Source organism: Panthera uncia (genome assembly GCF_023721935.1).
Source record: "Panthera uncia isolate 11264 chromosome B3 unlocalized genomic scaffold, Puncia_PCG_1.0 HiC_scaffold_1, whole genome shotgun sequence".
NCBI classification, from domain to species: Eukaryota; Metazoa; Chordata; class Mammalia; order Carnivora; family Felidae; genus Panthera; species Panthera uncia.
The window spans coordinates 35,787,995-35,800,264 of record NW_026057582.1 but is presented as its reverse complement, the minus strand read 5'-3'; the positions used below and the strand labels follow the sequence as shown (position 1 = coordinate 35,800,264).

The following is a 12,270-nucleotide window of genomic DNA, read 5'->3' as shown; positions in this document are numbered from 1 at the left end:
CATTATTTAGATCTTTTTAACAAAAGAGCCTGTAGAATAACCCAGACTGCCCTTATTATAAACAGGAAGTCTACTTTTTAAAAACTTTGTTTTGAAGTATATCAGATAAAGAAAAACAAACAAATCCTAACTGTACAGCTGGATAGAGGTTCACAAGAAATCTATACTCCTGTAACTAGTATCTGAAACAATTATCAGTAGCTCAAGGGTTCTTTTCTTCACCACCTTTATTACCTCCTGCAAAGGGAACAAGTCTCTTGACTTCTAACTCTGTATTTTAGGTTTGCCGTTTTTTTTAGCTTTATAAATGGAATCATAACGTTTTGAGACTTCTTTTGCCAATTATTTTATTTGCCATTACATCATATATTATTTATTATTATAGTTGTAAGACTCATCCATTTGGATGTAAAACAATAGTTCATTCATTCTCATCGCTGTAGAGTATCCCGTTGAATGAATAAGCCACAATTTATCCATTCTACTGTTGATGGAGAAGAACCACTGAGTCAGTCACAGGGTATGCATATATTTGGTTTTAGGAGTACTTCCAAACATATTTTCAAATTTGTACAAATTTAACCTCTTACCAGCAATGTAGGAGAATCCTAGCTCTTTGTCTACCCTTGACCAATTATTGTTAACCACCTGTGAAACCCTCAGTTACAAACAAAATAGTATCTTCTGTTTGCACCCCATAACATCCAGGATCTCATGTCCCATTTTTAAACTCTGGGCTCTGAGTTAGCAAGTTCAGTTCCTGAACTTCTGTCAGATAAAAATGGGAAATAAGAGGAGAAAGAATTATTAAAGAAGTGATAAATTTGATTTAGAAAGAAACTAGAAAAAAGGCAGAAAAAAGAGGAGGGGAAAAAAAGTCCTGGGCTACATGGATGCTGGTTCTGTGAGTTTTCCAAGAGAGTTGAGAGTAGGGTGAAAAATTGTCAAAGCAACCAGGTTAGGCCCAACATAGAGCTAAGACTCATGTCAGTAACCCAAAATTTAACTACATTTCTATGCTTGGTTCTCCCAGAAAAGGAAGGCCTAGGCAAGTAATCTGTGTTTCCCTGTTCAACACAAGTTCCCCAGCCTGGCTCTGAGACTTCCCTTTGTGCCATGTAAGGAAAGTAACCTTGCAGTAACCAATCTGTTTCTACCTAGTATGACTTCCCTGTGTCTGCTTCCTTGTGCCTGTGAAAGTCTCTCATTTTATACAGCTTCTGGGAGACCTTTTCTATCTGCTAGATTGGATGCTGCCCGATTCATGAATTGCTGAATAAAAGCCAGAAGATCAGTAAATTATGGACATTTTTCTTTTAACAGGAGGGTAAGGGGTTTTAGAATGTGAGAAATATAGTGAGTAAAAAATGGAAGTTATTACTGTGAATTATGGATATCGGATTTCTTTGTTGCTTGATTGGAATTACCATCAACTGTGGTGTCTAAATGGGGTGTCTCTAGATCAGTCAATCCCGTGGAAGCTGGTGGGGCACAGGTTGCAGTAGGTCAAAGAATTCTAGTGAGGCAGAACAAAAGAGATAGAAATTTGGGAGTGGCAGGCAGGACAGCAGAGGAGAGACTGTCGGCCATGGGGCAGTGGGTGGGGGCTGCTTTCAAGGGGGAAGCTGAGGATGGTGATGTATGGAATTTTTTTTTTGGTAACTGTGCTGAGTTGTAAATAGCCCATTGGTTAGTTAGGGCCTATGGATATTTTGAGGTGGGTCACCTTATGGGCCTGTCTGTATTCCATTGCTCAAAACTTTTAACCACCTGTTTGTCTCAAAGCAGCCTCTACATCAACTACTTTTGGTTATTGAATTATTCCTTTATAACTGGAACCCCACACATATTGAATCATGTAGAGCTTTACTTCACATAAACATAAACCAGAGTTTTACTTTACATAAATCAGCTAGGAGAGTTAATTGAAGGCATTTGAATAACACTTCCACTAATTTCCTTGACAATATCCCTCCCTGCCCCTCCAACCCCAGGCTTTGATAAAACCTACTCTTACGAATTCTTACCAAATGACCACTCTCCAATTCTTTACTCAAGGAAGACTTGGGAACCTTGTTCACACGCTTCTGTACCAAATTCATGCCATAATCCTGGATTTCAATAGCCACAGTACATGGCTCATCCAACAGGATAGCTTTGTGATTAGGGTATCTATTTAATTCCAGTGACCTTCACCTAGATTGAGTGATGTGTTGTCAAAGCCAGTTCATTCCAGCTCTTGAGAGCTGATTGTTCACATCTCTCTAGTTCTGCACTCAGTAACATGTTGGTAACTTGAAATCACCTTGGTGGCAGTATTTACATGATTAAAATCAACAAATGCTACAAATCAGGGATTTTTTTAATTTTTGAGGACCAGTTTACCAGTAATTGTTAGGATGTCCTTGGAACCACAGTAGAGGGGACGGCCATCTTGCCAGCACAACCCAATGAAAAGCCCCTAGTAGAGTGCCAGAACAAATTGGAGGTCAACCAATCACCGAGCAATCACGCGGAAAAAGGCCCACCCGGACCTAAACCCCTGCAGCTTAAAAACCCCACCCCACCACACCTGGGGGCGACTTCCCTGACTCCTCTCTCTTCTCTCTCTCTCTCTCTCTCTCTCTCTCTCTCTCTCTCCCTCCCTGAGTCACGGAACCTCGCCCGAGACCTTAGTTCCCAAATAAAGACTTTGCTAAAATTTTTTAGCCTCTGACTCCTATCTTTACCCTGCCTTACGCCTGACCCTAACAGTAATGACTGCCTCTATCTCACCTCAACTTCTCGCATGCAGATTCAGAAACAACCCGGGACTTGGTCATCAGCCGGAATTGTCCCACACCAGAGATATAAAACTAGAACATTTCATTAACCACCACCTCAACTCTCAGCTCCCACAGCCCTATTCCCCTATACCTTCTCTTCAATGTCACACTAGACCTTCAGGCTCTACTTGCGTATTGTCTATACATCACAGAGGCAGAAAGGCTTCCAGTTGACCATTCGGTACTGCTTCCTTTGATCCTTCATTGAGAAACCAAACAAACTACTCAACATTTATCAATTATCTCCCGGAGTAATGCAAGGTTAATAACAATCCTACTTGTTCAAAAATCAATCAAAATTTGTTTTTACCTTCATCAAGAAATGTTCATGGTTGGGGCGCCTGGGTGGCTCAGTCGGTTAAGAGTCCGACTTCGGCTCAGGTCACGATCTCTCGGTCCGTGAGTTCGAGCCCCGCATCGGGCTCTGGGCTGATGGCTCAGAGCCTGGAGCCTGCTTCCGATTCTGTGTCTCCCTCTCTCTCTGACCCTCCCCCGTTCATGCTCTGTCTCTCTATGTCTCAAAAATAAATAAACTTTAAAAAAAAATTTTTTTAAATAAAAAAAGAAATGTTCGTGGTATCTTCTCTTCTTTATTTTATTTAATTAAGTAAGCTATACACATCCAGCATGAGGCCTGAACTCATGACCTCGAGATCAAAAGTAGCATGCTAGGGGTACCTGAGTGGCTCAGTCAGTTGAGCATCTGACTTCAGCTCAGGTCATGATCTCGTGGTTTGTGGGTCCGAGCCCCATGTCAGACTCTGTGTTGACAGCTGAGAGCCTGGAGCCTGCTTCAGATTCTGTGTCTTCCTCTCTGCCCCTCCCCCATTTGCACTCTGTCTCTCTCTCTCTCTCAAAATAAATAAACATTTTAAGAGAATTTTTAAAAAAGTAGTATGCTCTACCAACTGAGTCAGCCAAGGGCCCCTCTTTTCTCTCTCTTTTAAATACCTGCTATCTTTTTTTTTAATCAAAAAGGTAAATCAAACAATCAGGCAACACCATTCAGGAGGTTCTGAGTAACAATTCTGGCAGGAAATTATATAAAATACATGTCCTTATAATCTGAAAATGATATGTGTATTTGCAGGAATAAGTGGAGGAGGACTAGTGTATTGGTTTCCTGTCACTGCTGTAACAAATTACCACAAACTCAGTTGCTTAAAATGATATAAATTTATTATCTTACAGTTATATAGGTTAGAGGTCCTATACAAGTCTACCAAACTAAAATCAAGGTGTCGACACAGATGCATTCCCTCTAGAGGCTCTAGAGGAGAATTTATTTTCTTGCCTTTTGCAGCTTCTACAGGCTGCAATGCGATCTTCTCTTCGTATTCATATAGGGGGTGAATCTGTTCATATCTGCCAACAGATCTAAAGTGGTTTCTGCCTTTTCTCTTTCAGATGTGCCCTGTATCAACAGACAATTGATCAATTAACTTTCAAATGTCACTTAAAATAAAAAGAAACATAATACAAAGATAACAAAAAGAAATATATAGAGAGACAGGAAATGGATTTATAATAATAAAAAAATAAAAAGAAATATATAGAGAGACAGACAATGGATTTCTAATGAAAATAGCTGTTCAGTCATACAAATATTCCCATGAGGAATGCCATTTCAGAAAACATCCCCTCAAGGGAACATTTGGGAGAAGCATCTGCTTAAATCCTTGGATTGAGAATAACTTGTTTTGTGAGTGTCCCACAAGATGAGCAAACATTTCTCATAAATTTTAACTTGATAAACGAGCGATGTCTTGCAATACGAGTAGTACATGATGCTGCTGTACATCACATAATCACAACTGAGCCAACAGTTTTCTCTCTCTCTCACTGTGGGTCTCGGCCCGTGATTTTTCAGAACGTTGGCAGGTGTCCAAAACTGACACTACTGTATTTTTTGTCACTTCAAAGCGCCTATGGACAGTCCTTTGCTTTTCCATACAAGAGTAAGCTTGTGAATGCTTTCCTTCACTCTAGGTGAGGCGGCCTGCAGATACAGACCCTTTCCTCTCCTGCCTTATTTCCAGTTACATTAAATACAGTATATGACAAGAGTTTATTAATACTGTACTACAGTCAACATTTGTGTGAACGTGTACAACAGCCCCCATGTAGAAAAAGATTTCACTGAGCCAATACATAGCAGTGATTCTGTTAGAGATAGTGAAAGTTGTCCTACACAATAACCCTCCTCTCTCTTGTCTCCCTCACCCCAGTCACAAAGATTTTCAAAGGTAAGTAGAGGTTAATTGGCTAATTTTCTTTATATTTTGCATTTTCTTTATTTTGTATTTATTTTGTATCATTTTACAGTATTGTAATCAATTATATATGAATATTTTGGGGTTGTGGAATGAATCATCTGAGTTTCCATCATTTCTTATGGGGAAATCCACTTTGATATGTAAGTGCTTTGGATTACAAGCATGTTTTTAGAATGAATTATGCCTGCAAACCAAGGTCTTACTGTACTAATATAATACTGTGATGGTCCGGACATTACACATGGACTAAAGTACTTCTACCACAACAATCCCAAAAGGGGATTCATTAATTGGATTTGAAGGAGAAAGGAATTGAAAATAACTACACTGCAATAGAAAATGACATTTGTAAAAACTTGCTTTGTCATCATATACATAAAGAGCTTAGATACACAGCTAATTATGCTCACATGTTGCTTTGAATACCAGTTGCTAGGGAATGGTAACATCTCCCTATTCTAAAGCTAATTTACAGGTTCAGTCCTATTTCCTTATTTTCTGTCTTTGTGTCTTAGAAGCACAGCCACCAGGATTGATGACCTTGAAGTCAAGTCAAAATAAGTAACCCAACTGAAGCAGACAGAAAAAAATTTTTTCAATTACATTCAAGACATGTGGTACACACTCAAAAGATCTAACATGTTTGTAATTGGAGTTTCAAAATAAGAAAAGAGAAACAACAGGGTTGAAGAAATACTGACGAAAAAAATTGCCAAACCTGATGACAGACATCAACCCACAGATTCTAATAAACTCTGCAAATCTTAGGCATGATAAAGATAATAAACTCATACCAAGGCACATCATAGTCAAAGTGTTTACAATTAAAGACAGAAAAACTTAGACACAACCACAGAGGGGAGAAAAAGACACACTACCTTCAAAGATACAAGAAGACTGAGGGCTGACTTTTAACTAAAGCAGTCAGAAAATAATAGAATGACATCTTCAATGTGCTGGGGAAAAAAACCTGTTATCCTAGGGTTTTACGCCCAATGAAAATACCGTTCAAAAATTAAGATTAAATAAAGAAGTTTTCAGGGAAAAAAAAACAAACTGAAGGGACCTACTGCTATAAGAACTATACTATAAGAAATACTAAATGAAATTCTTCAAGTTGATGGAAAATTAGCCCATTTTAGAAACACAGAATAGTAGAAAGGAATAAAGAACAGTAGAATTGGTAAATGTGTAGAGAAACAGAAATAAGTACTAGCAGTTAATAATGACAACAATAATAATGTCTTGTAGGATTTATTACATTTGGAAAAGTACATGATAATAGTGCAGTGGCTATAGGGTAGTTTAAAATGGAGTTAAAATACAAATTTCTTAATTTGGGGCAGAAATAATAAAAGTTTTAATTTTAAGTTATCATAAGTCAAATATATATGCATTTTTAAATCTGTAGGTCAAGGGTAATCACTAACGATAACAGAAGTATATAATTAAAACACAAAAGAAAGATACAATAATAAAATTAAAATATTTAATTCAAAGAAAGTGATAAAGGAAAAATTAAGAAACTGTGTTAGGGTTCTCCAGAGAACAGAATGAATAGACTGTGTGTACGTATGTAGAAAGAGATTTTATTTTAAGAAATTGGTTCATGCAATTATGAAGCCTGGCAAGTCTAAAATCTATAGGGTAAACCAGCAGGCTGGAGACCCAGAGAAAAGCCAATGTTGTGCAACTTTAGTTTGAAGACAATCTGCTGGCAGAATTCCCTCTTACTCAGGGGAGGTCAATTTTTGTTTTGAATAGGACTTCAACTATTGAATGAGGCCACCCACATAATGGAGGGCATTCTGCTTTATTTAAAATCCACCACTTTAAATGTTAATCTCATCCAAAAACACTCTCACAGAAACATCAAAAATACTATTTGACCAAATATCTGGGCATTGTGGCCCAGCCAAGCTGACCCATAAATTAACCATCATATGAACAAAGAGTAGATGGGAAAAATAGACAATAAACATCAACATGGTAGACTTAAATCCAACTTCATCAGAATTTACTTTAAACATCAATAGTCTAAACATTCCAATTTAAAAGCAAAGATTATACGATTGGATTAAAAGACACAAAGCTCAACTATGTGCTGTTTACATAATAGATAAGCTTTAAATGTAACAACACAGAATGGTTGAAGAAAAAATGGAAAAAAAACTGCCATGCAAACACCAACTGAAAGAAATGTGGTTTCGCTAATATCAGAGTATCTCTCTCTCTCTGCCTCTCCCCTGCTCATGCTCTGTCTCTCTCTCAAAAGTAAATAAAACATTAAAAAAAAAAGTTTTTTTTAAATATCAAAAGTGTGAGACACTGTGAGACAAGAAGTATCACATGAAACAAAGGGTGAGATTTCATGATAAAAAGGGGCAATTCAACAGAAAAGTAAAAATCTTAAATTTGTGTGCAAATTGTTTCACAATTAAAAAGTAAATGTTGACAGAACTATACAGGGAAAAACCCATAATAATTAAGTGCCAATTTTAACACACTTTTCTCAGTAACTTACTGAGTCTAAAAATCTCAGTCAATTTAGCCCTCGCTGCAAAGAGAGGACAGGTAAAAGACCTGGAAATCTGACATGGCCTAAGAATCTTGGTACAGAATCTTCTCCAGAGTCCACTCCAGAGGACCTGCTTCCAGTCCTTCTCTCCCTCCTGTGACCCTGCTGTCAAGCTGTCACCTGGAGATGCAGTCATCTTAAGTCTTGACTGGGGCTGACCGAAATTGTTAGAGGCCTAAGTTCCCCACTGGCTATTGGGAGCAGGCCTCAGTTTCTTGCCCAGAGGACTCTCCAGAGCATTGCTTGCTATGTCCTCATGACAGGGCAGCTGGTCTACCCAAATGAATGATGCAAGAGAAGGAGCAAGGAGGAAGTCATGGTGCCTTTTATGGCCTATTGACATCCCTCCACTTCTGCCATATTCCACTTACTAAAAGCTAGTCACTAAGTCCTACACTCAAAAGCAGGGAAATGTGCCACCACCCTTTGAAGGAAACATCATGAAAGAATTTGTGGTCTAATTTGCTGCAGGAATACTCTCTGTTAAGGTTTTTTCCCTAAAATAATGTTTCTAAAAGTTATATACCCCAGCACTGGGGACAGAAAGATAAACAAGAAAGGCAAAAATCTTACAGAACTTACCTTCCACTATGAAAAAACAATAAATGAGTATAAAAATTAATAATTTTAGATAGTGATAAGTGCTACAGATAGAAAAGGGTAAGTAATAGTATCAGGGAAGGTAAATAGAGTAATTTTTGACAGTGTGATTAGACAGGTCTCCCACAGGTATATTAACATAAATGAGATCATATACATTCTATTAGATAACCCAACTTTATCATTGAATAAGGCTATCTGTCTTAACCAGCTAGGGCTGCAATAACAAAATACCATAGTTTGGGTAGCTTAAACAGCAAACATTTATTTCTCATAGCTCTGGAGGCTGGGAACTCTGTCAAGGTGCCAGTCAATTCAGTTCTGGCGAGCACTTACTTCATGGCTTTAGTGTCCTTACATGGCAGAGAGAAGAGAGCTCAGGTCCCCCTCTTCTTATAAGAACACTAATCCCATCATGGGGATCCCACCCTTGAGACCTCATCTAAACCTAATCACCTCTCAAAGGTTCCACCTCCAAATACCATCACACTTAGGGTTAGGTCCTCAATACTTGAATTCTAGAAGGTCAAGTTTCAAGCTGTAGCAGGTGTCTTTCATATCTATACACTAATAGCTTTCCTTTATTTATTTACTTAAAAATTTTTTTTTGTTTACTTATTTTGAGAGAGAGAGAGCAAGTGGGGTAGGGGTAGAGAGAAAGGGGAGAGAGAGAATCCCAAGCAGGCCCCACAGTGTCAGTGCAAAGACCAATGTGGGGCTTGAACTCACAAACTGTGAGATCATGACCTGAGCTGAAATCAAGAGTTGGATGCTTAAACCAAGTGAGCCACTCATGTGCCCCTCTATACACTAATATCTTTCCTTTAAAACTATATCCATCTTGATGAAAATTTGTTTTCTTCCCCAACTGTAAACAATGCTGTGATTAACACTCATATTGTATCATATATATATATATACATATGTATATATGTATATATATATACACACACATACCTTTGTGTGCATGTATAAATATTTCTGTAGGATAAGTGCCTACAAGTGAAATTACTTGGTCAAAAAAAGCACGCATTTAAATTTTAGATAACATCACTTCAGAAAGGTTGTAAAAACGTACACCTCCTCAAAAAAGGGTAAACACTGTTTCTGTAGTAGCTGTCAGTACAAACATATATATCAAAAGATTTTATATCAAAAGACTTTATATACAGTTGACCACTGAAGGAGGTGGGGTGGGGAAACGACCCTTTGCATAGTTGAAAAGTCCACATGACTTTTTAAAATAACTTTTGACTCCCACTATTGGCCAGAAGCCTTACTGATAATATAAACAGTTGATTAAACACATTTTGTATATGTATTATACACTGTATCTTTACAACAAAACTAGAGAAAAGAAGATGTTAAGGAAATCACAAGGAAGAGAAAATACATTTACAGTGCTGTACAGTATTTATTTTTTTTAATTTTTTTTATTATTTTTTTTAACGTTTTATTTATTTTTGAGACAGGGAGAGACAGAGCATGAATGGGGGAGGGTCAGAGAGAGGGAGACACAGAATCCGAAGCAGGCTCCAGGCTCTAAGCCATCAGCCCAGAGCCCGACACGGGGCTAGAACTCACGGACCGCGAGACCGTGACCTGAGCCGAAGTCGGACGCTTAACCGACTGAGCCACCCAGGCGCCCCTGTTCGGTATTTATTTTTAAAAAATCCACGTGGCCCCATGCAGTTCAAACCCAAGTTATTTAACTGTATTTCTATTCTCTTACAGATGGGCCATTCTCAGTCTTCATTTTATCTGATCAATCTGTTAACATTTAACATTGTCCCCTCTTCCACAAATCACTTTCTTCATTTATCTTCTCAGGCTATATGCTCTCCTGGTTATCCTCGTAACACACTACACTCCCCTTTTCGATCCTTCCTCCTGGTTCCCCCTCATCTCCTTGAATTTGACCATTCCCTTGGTCAAATGACATGTAACTTCACAGAATGAAATACCACATCTCCAACTAGATGTCTAAGAGACATCTAAAAAGCATCTAAAGCTGCATTCATAAGCTTAACTCAAAAACCTCATCCTTTCACAGCGTTACCTTATTTTAACTTAGTAAACTGCAACTCCATCTTTCCAGTTGCTCAAACCAAATCTTTTTTCTCTTACATCCCAGTTCCTCTCTTCTTTCAGATTTCTGCTCAAGACAGATCCTGCCTCCTACCACTGTTCCCTATACTCCTGGTTTGCCTCTTTTTTTTTAAATGCCATGTCTTGGGGCACCTGGGTGGCTCAGTTGGCTAAGCGTCCAACTTCAGCTCAGGTCTTGATCTTGCAGTTCATGGGTTTGAGCCTCACGTCGGGCTCTGTGCTGATAGCTGAGCCCAGAGACTGCTTTGGATTCTGTGTCTCCCTCTCTCTCTCTCGGCCCCTCCCCAACTCCTGTAGTCTCTCTCTCAAAAATTAAATAAGCATTGTTTTGTTTTTAATGCCACGTCTCAATATCTAAAATTAGGGTGTTTCTTTAATTGCTCATGGTCTCATACCTTAAGAGGAGGGTAGGAATTTAGCTGGTTCGTTATGGTATCTCCAGCATCTAGAGCAGTTTTATGTTGCTGTTGGCATAGTGGTGACTCAATAGTTATTTGCTCAATAAATGAGTGAACGGTACAGGTCATACATAGATATAATTGAAAAGCAGGCTGATGAAGTGGCAAACGCAATAAATTTAGAGATAAGGCATCGAGGGTTGAGGCTTAGCCTGGGCACAGCTATGTTTAGGCAATTTATCCTTCAATGTTGATTTGTTCACATGTAAAATGGGGTTTATGCCATATTCCTCAGCAAATGAAGCAGTTGACACAGTATTTCTTTGGATTGCAATACACAAGTTTCACCACTGGCAACACCTAGGAAAATATGCTTCGAGTCTCCTCTTAATTTCATCTACTCAGGTATAACACGATTTGAGTGTACATCTTCAGAGTCTCTTATATACAGTACGCTGTACCTTTAAAGGTCCACTTGTGCAAACTTTTGAGAATAAAGGCAATTACTAGGGAAAAAATCGCCAGTCTAATTCCACTATGGTGACGGCTACACAACTATGTATATATGCTAACAATCATTAACTGCACACTTAAAACAGGTGAATTTTATGCTATGTAAACTACATCCCAATAAAACCGTTAATAAAAAACCCCCAAATAAAAAAATGAATCACGTTCAATAAGTAAGCTCTGCCATCGGTTAGACACGGTTTAGGAAAGAAACCCCGGTATTTGGTAGAGTCCAAAGTGACCTGAACAACCTGTCTTCAGAACTGCATTGGGATAACTAAGCTGAAAGCTGTAAGAACCTAGCCAGGTTCCTCCAGCAAAGAAAGCTTCATACTCGGAAGCTGGCGGTACCAGTCCTCACGAGATGCCTCCCTCCGGTCCTGTTCTGCAAGCAAAACCCCATCTCACTCCTGCAGAGTGGACGCCTGCGGGGAGGTTGTCTCTCTCCCCCAACACCCCCCCCACACACACACACACACGGGGGCACTTGGAGTCTAATTCAAGTAGCGTCCGTCCTCTCCAACCCCAGATCTGCGCGGGGAAGCTGACGACCCTTCTCGCACTGACCGACCCCGAGGTTACCCCGGGCACTGGGAGCCACGCGGCGCTCCAGCTCAGAATGGCCTCGCACAGCGCATAGGCTTCGACCTTGGCCAAGGAGTCACCTGAGTTTTTAAAACGGTTACGGGGGCCGCCCGAACCCTCCGACTTGGGGCTGTGGGCGCCACCAGAGCCTGCCCGCGCGGGAACTCGCTCAGAATTCCCCCGGGGTAAGCACCGCGCGCGCAGCCGGGAACGCCCTGGCCGCCAGTGCCCCGCTCCCGCGCGCGCGAAACTGTTCTCCCGCGAGACCGCCCCTCCTTTGGGTTGGGCTGGAATCGCTAGGTCCCCGCCCCACACGAAGGCGCGAACTGAAACGGCTGTTCCACCCTCCAATCATTTCCGCCAGCGAGTCACCAGCAAGGTCCTCTGCG

At 39.8% G+C, this 12,270-nt stretch overlaps 1 long non-coding RNA gene across 1 annotated transcript; it reads right to left on the bottom strand.

Annotated features, from left to right (window-relative positions):
• Positions 1 to 3,986: 3,986 nt before the first annotated feature.
• LOC125908728 (uncharacterized) lies at positions 3,987 to 12,270 on the bottom strand. The gene is made up of 2 exons (XR_007453418.1): positions 11,962 to 12,270; positions 3,987 to 4,239 (listed from the first exon to the last, which is right to left on the bottom strand). It is a non-coding gene; the product is annotated as an uncharacterized LOC125908728 (long non-coding RNA).